The sequence below is a fragment of the Rhinopithecus roxellana genome, chromosome 5 (assembly GCF_007565055.1).
Source record: "Rhinopithecus roxellana isolate Shanxi Qingling chromosome 5, ASM756505v1, whole genome shotgun sequence".
Classification (NCBI taxonomy): Eukaryota; Metazoa; Chordata; class Mammalia; order Primates; family Cercopithecidae; genus Rhinopithecus; species Rhinopithecus roxellana.
In genome coordinates, this window is record NC_044553.1 from 45951432 (window position 1) to 45965140 (window position 13709).

At 41.2% G+C, this 13709-nt stretch overlaps 1 protein-coding gene and 1 pseudogene across 1 annotated transcript in view; both read right to left on the reverse strand.

Moving 5' to 3' along the window:
* The window catches only part of ADAM10 (ADAM metallopeptidase domain 10), a 161808-nt gene that overhangs the window by 95244 nt on the left and 52855 nt on the right, over nucleotides 1-13709 (reverse strand). The window lies entirely within an intron of this gene.
* Nucleotides 4511-6438, reverse strand: LOC104670915 (annotated as a pseudogene).

Sequence of the window (13709 nt, forward strand, 5' to 3'; positions counted from 1 at the left end):
AGAACCCAGAAAAGCCACTCCTTGGAAACAGGAACAAACTATTCCTAGAATAAAGGCTACTTCAAACCTATCCTAACAAAGCTTAAAAACAAGGCTCAAAAGGGTCAAGCTGATCCACAACTTGCTCAACTATCTAACAAAACAAAACTCCCTACTTTTTTTAAAAAAATACAAACAGTTAAACTGTGGTATATCCATACAATAGGATAGACTATAGCAATAAAAAGGAACAAACTATTGATAAACACAACAATCTGTACAAACTTCAAAAAAATTATGCTGAGTGGAAAAGTCAATCTCAAAAGATACTACCTGCATAATATGATTCATGCAACAATCATGAAACAATCTAATTACAGAGATGGAGAACCAATTAATGGTTGTTAAGGATTACAGACGAGGGAGCAGATGAACATGGCCATAAAGGGATAGCACAAAGGAGTCTGGTGTTGCTACCACTGAGTATCTTTGATGGTAGGGATAATTACACAAGACTACCCATGAGACAAAATTGCACAGAATTACACACAGGCACACACACATGCACGTACATGTAAAACTGATGAAGTCCACATAAACTCTAAGCATTGTACCAATATCAGTCTTGGTTTTGATGTTGTAGTATAGCTACACAAATTGTGAACACTGAGGGAGACTGGGGGAAAGATGTCCAGGACTTCCCAGTACAAACTCCTGTGAATCTTCAATTATTTTTAAATTAAAAGTTTTTTAAAAATCCAGACACAGGTGGGCACAGTGGCTCACACCTGTAGTCCCAGTATTTTGTGAGGGCAAGGTGGGAAGGATCGCTTGAGCTCAGGAGTTTGCAATAAGCCTGGGCAATGTAGCAAGACTCCATCTCTAATTTAAAAAACAATAACAACAAAAACAACAACAAAGAGACACTAAGTATTAATCAAAATGTGAAATATCCCATTAAAAACCACTAACTATAAAAAAAACTAAGGGGAAAAAAACCAAACCACTAACTATAAAGAAATGTGACGAAGAAGAAAATTAGTTCAAAAAAAAAACTCAGAATGAGAGATAATGGAATTAGCAGACAAGGATTTAGTGTCTTTATATTGTAAATACGTTAAAAAAAATTATCGGGAAAATATAAGCATAATAAGGAAAAACCAGAAACTGTAGAATGAGGGCAGGGGAGGGACAGGCAAGGGAGGAGAGAGGGAAAGGGACGAGAGGGGAGGAAACTTCCAGAATTGGAAAATGTAATTTCTAAAATGGAAAAAAAAATTATAAATATATATCTCACTGGACTGACTTAAGAGCAGATGAGATACTACAAGAAAGAATATCAGTGAACTTGAAGACAGGGGAAAAAAAACTATCTAACTTGATGTTCAGAGAGACAAACAGTTAAAAAAAAAAAAAAAAAAAAAAACCCCAGAGCCTCAGTAACCTATGAGACAGTAAATAAAGAAGGGAGAGGAGACAGAAAAAAAAAAAAAAAAAATTGATGAAATGATAAAAAAAACTTCCAAATTGATAAAACTCTAAACACAAGTCTAAGAAGCTCAACAAACACCAAGAAAGATACACACAAAGAAAAACCCACTAAGACACACCACAGTCACTGCTGAAAATCAGTGTTAAAGAGAAAATCTTAAAATCCATCAAAAAGAGACTGATTATATGCAGAATGACTGATGATTTAATATTAGAAATAATGCAAGCAGGCCGGGTGTGGTGGCTCACGCCTGTAATCCTAGCACTTTGGGAGGCCAAGGCGGGCAGACTGCCTGAGCTCAGGAGTTCAAGACCAGCCTGGGCAACATGGTGAAAGCCTGTCTCTACTAAAATACAAAAAATTAGCCGGGCATGGTGGCATGCACCTGCAGTCCCAGCTACTTGGCAGGATGACGCAGAATTGCTTGAACCCAGGAGGCAGAGGTTGCAGTGAGCTGAGATCATGCCATTGCACTCCAACGTGGGCGACAGAGCAAGACTGTCTCCAAAATAATAATAATAATAATAATAATAATAATAACAATAATAATGCAAGCTAGAAATTATTGGAGTAACTTTTTTAATGCTGAAAGAAAAACAATGTCAATCCAAATTCTATACTCAATAAAAAAGATCATTCAAAAATACACTGTCAATGAAGAATGAAAAAGAAAACATCATTATAGTACTGTAGATATTAAGAGTAATAAAGTAATATTATGAGCATAATGAAATAAATTCAATTGCTTAGATAAAATAAACTACTTAAAAGGTACAAATTATGAAAACTATCACAAAATATAGGAAATCTGAATAAGCCCCTTTCTACTGAATAAAATGAATCCACGATTTAAAGCCTTTCCACAAGGAAAATACCAGGGCCAGATGGTTCCCCTGATGTCCTATAAAACTATTTTAAGAAAAGAGGAGGGAAGAGTACTCAACTCATTTTATGTGGCTCACATTACCCTAATCCCAAAACCAAAGACAGACCAAAAAAGAGAGACTGATATTCCTTATAAACATAAACACAAAAATGAGAAAACTGAACAAAGTAATAAAAAGGAAAATACATCATAAGCAAAAGAAGTTGATTCCAGTAATAAGAGGCTGGTTTAACATCCTAAAATCATCAATGTAATTCACCACATTCAAAGGGGAGAAAAGCCACAAAATCATCTCATTAGGTACAGAAAAAGCATCTAACAAATTTTAGCACCCATTCATGATCAAACTCTCAACAAACCAGGAAGAGACAGGAACTTCCTTAACCCGATAAAATGCATCTACAAACTCCATTTAACATCATACTTAAAGGTGAAGGACTGAATGCTTCTCCCCTAAGATTGGGAGTAAGGCAAAGATGTTCACACTTGCCACTTTCATGCAACTCTGTAACATTCAATATGATGTTACAGATACCATAACAAGCCAAGAAAAATAAATAAAAGAGACAGTTTGGAAATGGAGCAATAAAACGGCCTTTATTTACAGACAATATTATCTTCTATGTAGCAAATCCTAAGAAATCTACCCAAAATCTACTGGAATAAATGAGTTTAACACAAAGTAACAAGATACGAGACTAACATACAAAAATAAAATAGTAGGGCTGGGGGTGGTGGCTCACGCCTATAATCCCAGTACTTTGGAAGGCCAAGGCAAGAGGATCACTTGAGCCCATGAGTTTGAGAAAAGCCTAGGCAACATAGCAAGATCTTGTCTCTACGAAAAGTTTTAAAAATTAGCCAGGCATGGTGGTATGTGGCTGTAATCCCAGTTACTCAGGAGGCTGAGGTGGGAGGATCTCTTGAGCACAGGAGATCAGGGCTTCAGTGAGCTATGATCATGCCGCTGCACTCTAGCCTGGGCGACAGAGCAAGACTCTGTCTCAAAAAAAAAATAAAATAATACGTTGTGTATTAGCAGCAAACACTGTTAGATGAAATTTAAAAAACAATCTCATTTACAATAGCAATTTTATACTACTTAAGAATCAAGATGTTCAATGCCTCTAGTGAAATCAATGAAATACTCTGAAGGAAACTAAAGACCACCTAAGTAAATGGAGAGATACATCATGTCCATGAATGTGAAGACTCCACAGTATTAGAATGTCAACTGTACCCAAATTAATCTACAGATTCAACATAATCTCAATCAAAATCCCAGCAAGTTTTACTGTAGAAACTGAGAAGGAATTCTAAAATGTATATGGGAATGCAAAGGACCTAGAATAGCAAAACAATTCTGAAAAAAAAGATGACTGACACTATTAGATTACAAGACATTATGCCAGTTATCAATTTATTGCCTCCGGGTTCCTCCTAATCTACACTTCACTGCCTTCTTGGACCCTGTAAACATTTCTCTTTTTGCCAGCTAGTGATAAGCTTTGTCAAGAGATGGCTCTGAAGTAGTACTTTTCTTTCTGGTTTCAGGGTGCTTCTGTTCCAGCTACCAGAGACATGCAAGTGATACACCCTGTGGCACTCACCCTTCAGCAAAATTTGTTGCCAGTTTTGACTGGTGGTTCCCTACCTACCAATACCGGCCTACCAACTGTGGACCAGCTCTGGCCCAGGGAAGAAGTTCTCTGATGAGCTGCCACATCCTTGCCAGTAATTTCTGAATCCCAACTTCAAAGAAAGGATCCCTATCCAAATTTGTCTCTTTGGTAAATGTCTCTCAGCTCTAGGGTATTTTTTAGAATTGTTTTTCCTTCATCCTCTTTTAGTCGCTAATCCCCAGAAATAATAATTCTTTGTGTTTTTCTTACTGTATAAAAACAGCATATTATTTATTTTGCATTCTTTAATTTCAGAACAAAATAAACAACAACAAAAAAAACATGATACACAACATCCAATTCTGCTGTCAAAGTAGGGAGGGAATGGGGTTTGACGCCCTTGTTTCCTGCCTTAGACACAAGGACTGGAAAGAAAAAATTACCAGATATCAGCAGAGAGAGCCAGGTGGGACAGGACCACTCAAAGCTGCAGTGGGAGCCACGGGGCACAAGGTTTCCAAGTATAAACTCTTAATCTACTTCTTCCCTGTGAGACACATCCTCATCGCCCCCAAGGGAGGTGATTCTCATCAGGAACAGCAACACTGAGTTCCTCCGTTGCCACTTCATCTTCATCAATAGCTAACCTAGCTTGATCATGTGGTAGATGCAGGTGGATGGGCCTGAGGATCCTCAAGGGAGAAGCCAGAAGACAGCAGTGTGGTTTCAAACAGCAGCACCACCAGGTCACCGACAGCCTTGTTGTTCTTGTCTGCCTCAGCCTTCTGCTGCAGTGTCTCCACAATGAGGTGGTTGGGGTTGATCTCTAAGTGCTTTTTAGCCATTATACAACCCATGATAGAGTTGTCCCAAAGCGCCCGGGCTTTCATGATCCACTTCATATTGGCTATCTAGCCATAGGTGCTGGTCACAATGTGGCAGGGTGAAGACACAAGCCTACTGGAGATTGTCACCTTCTCAACCTTCTTATCTAAGATTTCTTTCATGAGCCTGCAGAGGTTCTCAAACTTCACCTTGTTCTCCTCCATTTTCTTCTTCTCCTCCTCATCCTCAGGTAGCTCTAGACCCTTCTTGGTAACTGAGACCAGGCTCTCCCCATCAAATTCCTTGAGCTGCTGTACACAGTACTCATCAATGGGCTCACTCATATATAGTACCTCAAAGCCCTGCTTCCACACTTGCTCCACAAAAGCAGAGTTGGCCACCTGCTCTTTGCACTCACCAATGATGTCATCGATGGACTTCTGTGCTTCCTTCATGCAAGACACATACTCTGACAGAGATGTCATCTCATCTCCAGACTGGGAGGTGTGAGACCACAGCAGTTCAGACAGGTGTCGCCAGTTAATGGAGTCCTCATGGATTCCAAGCCACGAGATTTTAGAGAATGCCTCATCTAATTTCTAGTTATTCTCCTTGTCTTCTGCCAGCCCAGAGACGCTCAAGCCACTTCTTCTTCTTCTTCTTTTTTTTGTTTTTTTTTGAGACAGAGTTTTGCTCTGTCACCCAGGCTGCAGTGCAGTGGGGTGATCTTGGCTCACTGCAACCTCCGCCTCCCAGGTTCAAGCAATTCTCCCGCCTCAGCCTCCCAAGTAGCCTCCCAAGTGCCACCAAGCCCAGCTAATTTTTGTATTTTTAGTAGAGATGGGGTTTCACCATGTTGACCAGGCTGGTCTTGAACTCCTGACCTCAGGATTCAATCTTGGGCTTTTCTTTGTCATCTTTATCTTCCTCTTCTTTCTCACCTTTCTCTTCCTCATCATCACTGATTTCCTTCTCTGGTTCCTTCTCCCAAAAAAGGGTGATGAGACAGCCTATGAACTGAGAGTGCTTCTTCACTATTTCTTTGACCCACCTCTCTTCTAAGCACTCTGTCTGACCTTCTTTAAGGTGAAGGATCACTTTGGTATCCCTGCCAATGGGCTCACCATGGTCAATAAGTAAATGAAGGAACTCCCAGCAGAAGATGCCCAGGAATACTGTTCTTCGTCATTGTGCTTTGTGATGGCTACTTTCTCTGCCACTAGGTAGGTAGAATAAAACCCAACACCAAATTGCCCGATCATGAAGATTTCTGCACCAGACTGAGAAGCCTCCATAAATGCTTTAGTACCAGACTTAGCATAAATGGTTCCCAAATTATTTATGAGATCAGCCTTGGTCATGCCAATGCCCGTGTCCACCAAAGTCAGAATGCAATCCTGAGGGTTGGGGATGATGTCAATTTTCAGTTCTTTACCACCGTCCACCGTGGAAGGGTCTGTCAGGCTCGCATAGCGAATCTTGTCTAAGCCGTCAGAAGCATTAGAGATCAACTCCTGAAGGAAAATCTCGTTGGAATAGAAGGTATTGATTACAAGAGACATGACTTGGGCAATTTATGCCTAAAAGGCAAAAGTCTCCATCTCCCCTTCTCCATGGTACACCTCCTCAGGCATCTTGAAAGGAAAAGGCTCGTAAGTACTAGAGAGCAAGGTGGGCTGGGTATCCAAAATGCGCATGGCACCAAGGCTAAATGGGGGTGACTCAATAGCTAATTCTTTATACTAAAATTTCATTCTTCAAATTACTGTATGGATTCTGCCTCACAAATGGACCTTGCTTAGCACATGTACCATAAAGCTATAATAATCAAACAGTGGCATAAAAATATAGACAGATCATTGAAATGAAAGACCTAAGAATATATAAACAGGTCTCAACATATATAGACCAAGGTAATTCAATGAAGAATGGATAGTTTTTTCAAAAAGTGATGCTAAAAATTTGGTATCCACGTGAAAAATATTACCCTTAACCCTTACCTCTATCATAAAGAAAAATTGAATTGCAATACAGACTTACATGTAAAACTGTAACTGGAAACATCTAGAAGAAAACTGTCATGGCATTGGTAGTCAATGCTATCTTAAGAAACAAAAGCAAAAACCATAAAAGAAAAAAATTTTTTCATTAAAAGGGCTTCTTAAAAATTTAAAGCTTCCACCCACTGAGAAATAGTTTAAAAAAAAAAAAAAAAAAAAAAAAGCAAGTCACAGTCTGGGAGAAAATATTCGCAATACATATGGTCTGACAAAGAACTTCTGTTCAGATTATCTTTTTTAAAACCTCTTACAAATCAATAATAAGACAATCATTCAAAGACAACAATGTGAAAAAATACTTCACAAAGAAGATATACAGGTGGCAAACAAGCATATGGAAACCTACATAACATCATTAGTCAACAGAGAAATGTGAATCAGAACTAGAATAATGTATTATTACATACCCTTTGCTAGAATAACATCTCCAAATATCAGTAGGATGTTGAGTACCTGGAACTCACACAATGCTGATGGAAATGCAAAATGGCAACAATACTTTGGAAAACTGTTTAGCACTTTCTTACAAAAGTCAAACATATAAAAACCGGGCCGGGCACGGTGGCTCATGCCTATAATCCCAGCACTTTGGGAGGCCGAGACAAGCAGATCACTGAAGGTCAGGAGTTCAAGACCAGCCTGGCCAGCATGGTGAAACTCCGTCTCTACTAAACATACAACAATTAGCCAGGTGTGGTGGCAGGTGCCTGTAATCTCGGCGATTTGGGAGGCTAAGGCAAGAGAATTGCTTGAACCCGGGAGGAGGAGGTTGCAGTGAGCTGAGATCGCAACACTGCACTCCAGCCTGGGAAACAGAACAAGACGCCCATTTCAAAACAAAAACAAACAAGGCCGGGCGAGTTGGCTCATGCCTGTAATCCCAGCACTTTGGGAGGCCGAGGAAAACTCCCTCTAAAAACAAACAAACAAAAAAAACCTTATGACCCAGCAATTCTACTCAAGAAAAAAGAAAACATAAAGCATATATCCACACAAATAACTGAACACAAATGTTTGCAGCAGCTTTATTTATAACAGCCAAAACCTGAATATAACCTAAATGTCTATCAACAAGTAAAGAGAAAGATGTATTTATATAATGGCAAACTACTCAGAAATTAAAAAAAGAAAACAAGCCAACTACTGAAAATATGCACTTTTGTTAAGACACAAAAGAATGAAGAGTCTAATTCCATTGATACGTAATTCTGGAACAGTCAAAATCTATCTATAGTGATAGGAAGCAGATCAGTAGTTGCCTAGGGTGGAGACTAAGAGCAAAAAGTAATGAGGGAATTTTGCGATATGATGGAAACATTCTTTACCTTGATTTCAATGGCAGTTGTCTAAGTATATACATTTGTCAAAAGGTACCTCCAACTATAGGCCTAACATGAATATATTTTATGTAAATAGGAGTCAGTAGCATACATTTACTAGCTTCAAAATATTGTGTCCATTCTTAAACATTGTCTATTTTCTCTTTTCCTTCATTTCATGTCAATCTTGGCACCCTTTTATTTTGAGGCTGTACTCACATTCCTCTTGCCAAAAAACTCCCAGGGATTCCCAGGTACCGTGACAAGGACTCCAGGCTTTCTCCTTAGAGCCTTAGGGACCCAAGCTACTGCTGTAAGTAATCAACAAAGCCAAACACATCTTCTAAATGGGAACTTCACAAACTTAAACAAGTGAACAAACTCCTGAACAAACAAGTATCCTGCCTCAATTTTTGCTGCCTATCGTGTATTTTCATAAAATTATTTGTGAAAACTGATAGGAAATTCTAGGCCATATATGCGACTGTAAATACATAGATTCTATTTACAAAGGATCATACTATTTTGAAAAATCATTAATTTACATATCTACATATTTACAGTTACTATAAAAACACTATCTCGCCTGTAATCCCAGCACTTTGGGAGGCCAAGGTGGGTGGATCACGAGGTCAGGAGATCAAGACCATCCTGGCTAATACGGTGAAACCCCGTCTCTACTAAAAATACAAAAAAAATTAGCCAGGTGTGGTGGCGGGCGCCTGTAGTCCCAGCTACTCAGGAGGCTGAGGCAGGAGAATGGTGGGAACCCGGGAGTTGGAGCTTGCAGTGACCTAAGATTGCGCCACTGCACTCCAGCCTGGGCGACAGAGGGAGACTCTGTCTCAAAAAAAAAAAAAAAAACACTATCTCAAAAACAGCACCGTCATTAAGATTTACCATTCAGCGGCCGGGCGCAGTGGCTCAAGCCTTTAATCCCGGCACTTTGAGAGGCCAAGGTGGGCGGATCACGAGGTCAGGAGATCGAGACCATCCTGGTGAACACAGTGAAAACCCATCTCTACTAAAAATACAAAAAAATTAGCTGGGCGTGGTGGTGGGCGCCTGTAGTCCCAGCTTCTAGGGAGGCTGAGGCAGGAGAATGGCATGAACCTGGGAGGCGGCGGAGCTTACAGTGAGTGGAGATCGCGCTACTGCACTCCAACCTGGGCGACAGAGCGAGACTCTGTCTCAAAAAAAAAAAAAAAAAGATTTACTGTTCAGCAAAAGTGTACCCTGAAACCACTGTTAACTGAAAGCACTAGTATTCTATACGGAAAAAAAAATTGAGGGCAAAAGCGACAAAAAGATATTTAAGTTTTAATATAAGACCTGGCTGACAGAGCGAGACTGTCAAAAAAAAAAAAAAAAAAAAGAAACATTCTGGCTGGGCACGGTATTGGTGGTAATCCCCAACATTTTGGGAGGCCGAGGCAGATAGATATTTCAGGTCAGGAGTTCAAGACCAGCCTGGCCAACATGGTGAAACCCTGTCTCTACTAAAAATACAAAAATTAGGCAGGGTGCAATGGCTCACGCTTGTAATCCCAGCACTTTGGGAGGCTGAGACAGGTGGATCACCTGAGGTCAGGAGTTCAAGATAAGCCTGACCAACATGGTGAAATCCCATCTCTACTGGAAATACAAAATTAGCCGGGTGTGATGATACATGCCTGTAATCCCAGCTACTCGGGAGGCTGCGGCAGGATAATCGCTTGAACCCAGGAGGCGGAGGTTAAGGTGAGCCAAGATTGCACCACTGCACTGCACTCCAGCCTGGGCAACAAGAGTGAGACTCTACCTCAAAAATTAAAATAAAAATACAAAAATTAGCCAGGTGGTAGTGGTGCACGCTACTCCTAGCACTTTGGGAGGTTGAAGCGGGAGAATCCTGAGCCTGGGAGGCAGAGGTTGCAGTGGGCTGAGATCGCGCCACTGCATTCCAGTCTGGGTAACAGTGAGACCCTGTCTCAAAAACAACAACAACAAAAATTCTATGCTACGTACCCTACCTAAAGAAACATTCATATACCTATTAAGGTGTCTAAGTACAAGCTAGATAAACAACTTAGAAGGAAAACATTAGTTAAGAACACTTGACGTAGGCCCCTTACAGTCTTAATATTGATTTCTTTTTTTCTTTTTTTTTTTTTTTTTCCCCAAGACGGAGTCTCTCTCTCACCCAGGCTGGAGTGCAATGGCACAATCTCAGCTCACTGCAACCTCCATCTCCCAGGTTCAAGTGATTCTTCCGCCTCAGCCTCCCGAGCAGCTGGGATTACAGGCATCCGTCATCATGCCCAGCTAATTTTTGTACTTTTGTAGAGATGGGGTTTCACCATATTGGCCAGGCTAGTCTCGAACTCCTGATCTCAGGTGATCCACCTGCTTCAGACTCCAAAAGTGCTGGGATTACAGGTGTGAGCCACCGCGCCTGGCCAATACTGATTTCATAATAAAAAAATCATCTCATACTGACAAAGGGAGCTGTCTGGAGACCACATGATGACATTGTTCATGAGGGGTCTCCTCCATTCCTTGGTCCTAAGCAGCTACAGCACAGCACATTTTGAGTGCCCAGCCCCAACGAGACTGTATCCTGCCTTGGAGCCAAACAGCCCCTGCATCTCCATATCCCTGGAGTCCACTTACATCCCCCACCTACAGCCACTGTTGTGATCCGATGCTGCCCCAAGCCAAAGTGTAAACCACTGGCAGCAGCAGAGCTGCTGTGCATTTTCATGTGCCCCAAGAAGGCCTAAGGTTAGAATGATAGACACCCACCACCCAAAGCTACCACTCCTGCTGGCTGCTGCCATTGGTGCTAAACCACAAACCATTGGCAGTGACCCTGCTGCCCCAAGCAGTGGAGCTACTACACCTTTACAAGTGTCCTGAGGACAGGCTACCCTGTCCACAGCTGCCGCCTGGGGCCCAAGGACCCACTCATCAGTTGACTGCTTATGTCTGGTGCCACTGAAAGCAACCCTTCCCTCTCCAGTAGCAGGGCCCCACTCGAGCACTCCACTGGGGCCATGGGGATCACCTCACCCCTGCCTACCACAGCCAACACCCACACACATTACTAGTGGGCCTGAGGACAGGTCTACCCAGCCCCCTCCACCACCGCTAACATGTGAACACTTCTCCTAGAGGCCCGAGATTTAGCCCACTCAATCTGCCATTAAATACCACAGCTGGTCCCCAACCACATGCACCACCTGCAGGCCTGGAGACTGATCTGCCCAGCCCATTGCAGCCACTGCCAATATCAGCACACACCACTTGGGAAACAGAGGGTTTTCCCACTATCAATCAAGCCACATAAGCTGCCCAGGGACCTGAAAATCTGCCCACCCAATTGGCCAGCCACTGCCCCTACCAACACCCAAGTAAGCCACCTGGAGGCCCAAGAACCAGCCCACCCAGACCTGCTAATACCAGTGCCAGCATACATTGCCCTGAAGCCCAAGGACAGGCCCACCTGGTGAACCTGTCCCCAGCTAAGCCTCACCGCAGACTCCACTAACAAACCAAACCCTACATCACTGAGAAAATCAGAGACACTACTAACGCTGTAAATAGCCGAATAATTTATACGGAGACTATACCACTGCATGCACCCAGATTAATGCCAAAATGCCCCACCCAATCAACATCATATGCACATCTTCAGGAAAAAGCCCTCGCCTAAGAAAGCAAATTCAAAAACCTGGAAGAAGTGACTGTTATACCATATGTGCAGTAAGGACCCAAGAAACATGATAAAGCAAGGAAATATGACCTCTAAAGTAACACAATAATTCTGCAGCAATAGATTCCAATGAAAAAGAAATTTATGAGATCCCAGAAAAAGAATTCAAAATAATATTTAAAAAGCTAAGTTAGATACAATATAGAGACACAATACCAAGAAATCATAAAATTTAGAATACGAATAAGAAATTTACCAAAAAGACAGATATCATAGGGCCAGGCTCACATCTGTAATCCCAACACTCTGGGAGGCGGAGGCAGGTGGATCGTTTGAACCCAGGAGTTTGAGACCAGCCTAGACAACACGGCAAAACCCCATCTTTACAAAAAAAAAAGAAAGAAAAAAATACAAAAAAATTAGCCTGGTGTGGTGGCATGAACCTGTAGTCCCAACTACTCAGGTGGCTGAGGTGGGAGGACTGCTTCAGCCCGGAAGGCAGAGGTTGCAGTGAGCCAAGATCGCACCAGTGCACTCTAGCCTGGGAAACAGAGTGAGACCTTGTCTCAAAAAAAAAAAAAAAAGATAGATATCATCAAAAAGAACCAAATGAAACTATTAGAAGTAAAGAATTAAATGAATGAAATACAAAATTCTTTCAAAAGCTTCAATAATAGACTAGATCAAGCAGAAGAAAGAATTTCAGAACTTTAAGATAGATATTTTGAAATAATCCAACAACATAAAAATAAAGAAGAACAAACACAGCATACATGACAATACAGACACCATAAAGTGACCAAATATTCAAATTATTGGTGCCCCAGAAGGCAAAGAAAAAATGAAAGGGACAGAAAACCTACTTAACAAAATAAGAGCTGAAAACTTACCAAGTCTAGAAAGCAATTTAGACGCCCAGATATAGGAACCTCAGAGATTCTCAAATAGATACAACTCAAAAAGGTCTTTGCCAAGGCACATTACAGTCAAACTGTGAAAAGTCAAAGACAAAGACAGAATTCTAAAAACAGTAACAGAAAAGTATCTCATCACTTACAAGGGAACCCCTATCAGACTAACAGCAGATTTCTCAGCAGAACCTTACAGGCCAGGAGAAAATGGGATGATATATTCAAAGTGTTAAAAGAAAAAAATACCTGGCAGCTAAGATTACACCCAAGAAAAATATCTTTCAGAAATGAGGGAGAAATGAAGTTCTTACCACACAAGCAAAAACAGGTAATTTGTCACAACTAGACCAATTGTACAAGAAATGCTCAAAGGAATTCTGCATCTGGAAGCAAAAAGATGATGATCATCATCATGAAAATACACAGAAATATAAAGCTAACTGGTAGAGCAGATATACAAATGAGAAAAAGAAGTCAAATGTTACCACTACAGAAAACCACCAAACCACAATGAGAAACAATAACAGAAAAAGAAAGGAACAAAAGAATATACAGGCTGGGCACAGCAGCTCACATCTGTAATCCTAGCACTTCGAGAGGCCAAAACAGGCAGGTTGCTTGAGCCCAGGAGTTTGAGACCAGCCTGAGCTACATGGCAAAACCTTATCTCTACAAAATATTTTAAAAATTAGCCAAGCATAGTGGTGTATACCTTTAGTCCCAACTAAGCGGGGCTGAGGTGGGAGGATCACCTGAGCCCAGGAGGTCAAAGCTGCAGAGAGCCATGTGTGATCACACCACTGCACTCCAGCCTGGGCAACAGAGTGAGAGTCCATCTCAAAAAAAGCCAACGAAAATCAAAAAGTATACAAAATAACAAGAAATTTATAAAATGGCAGGCATTAAGCACTCACATACCAA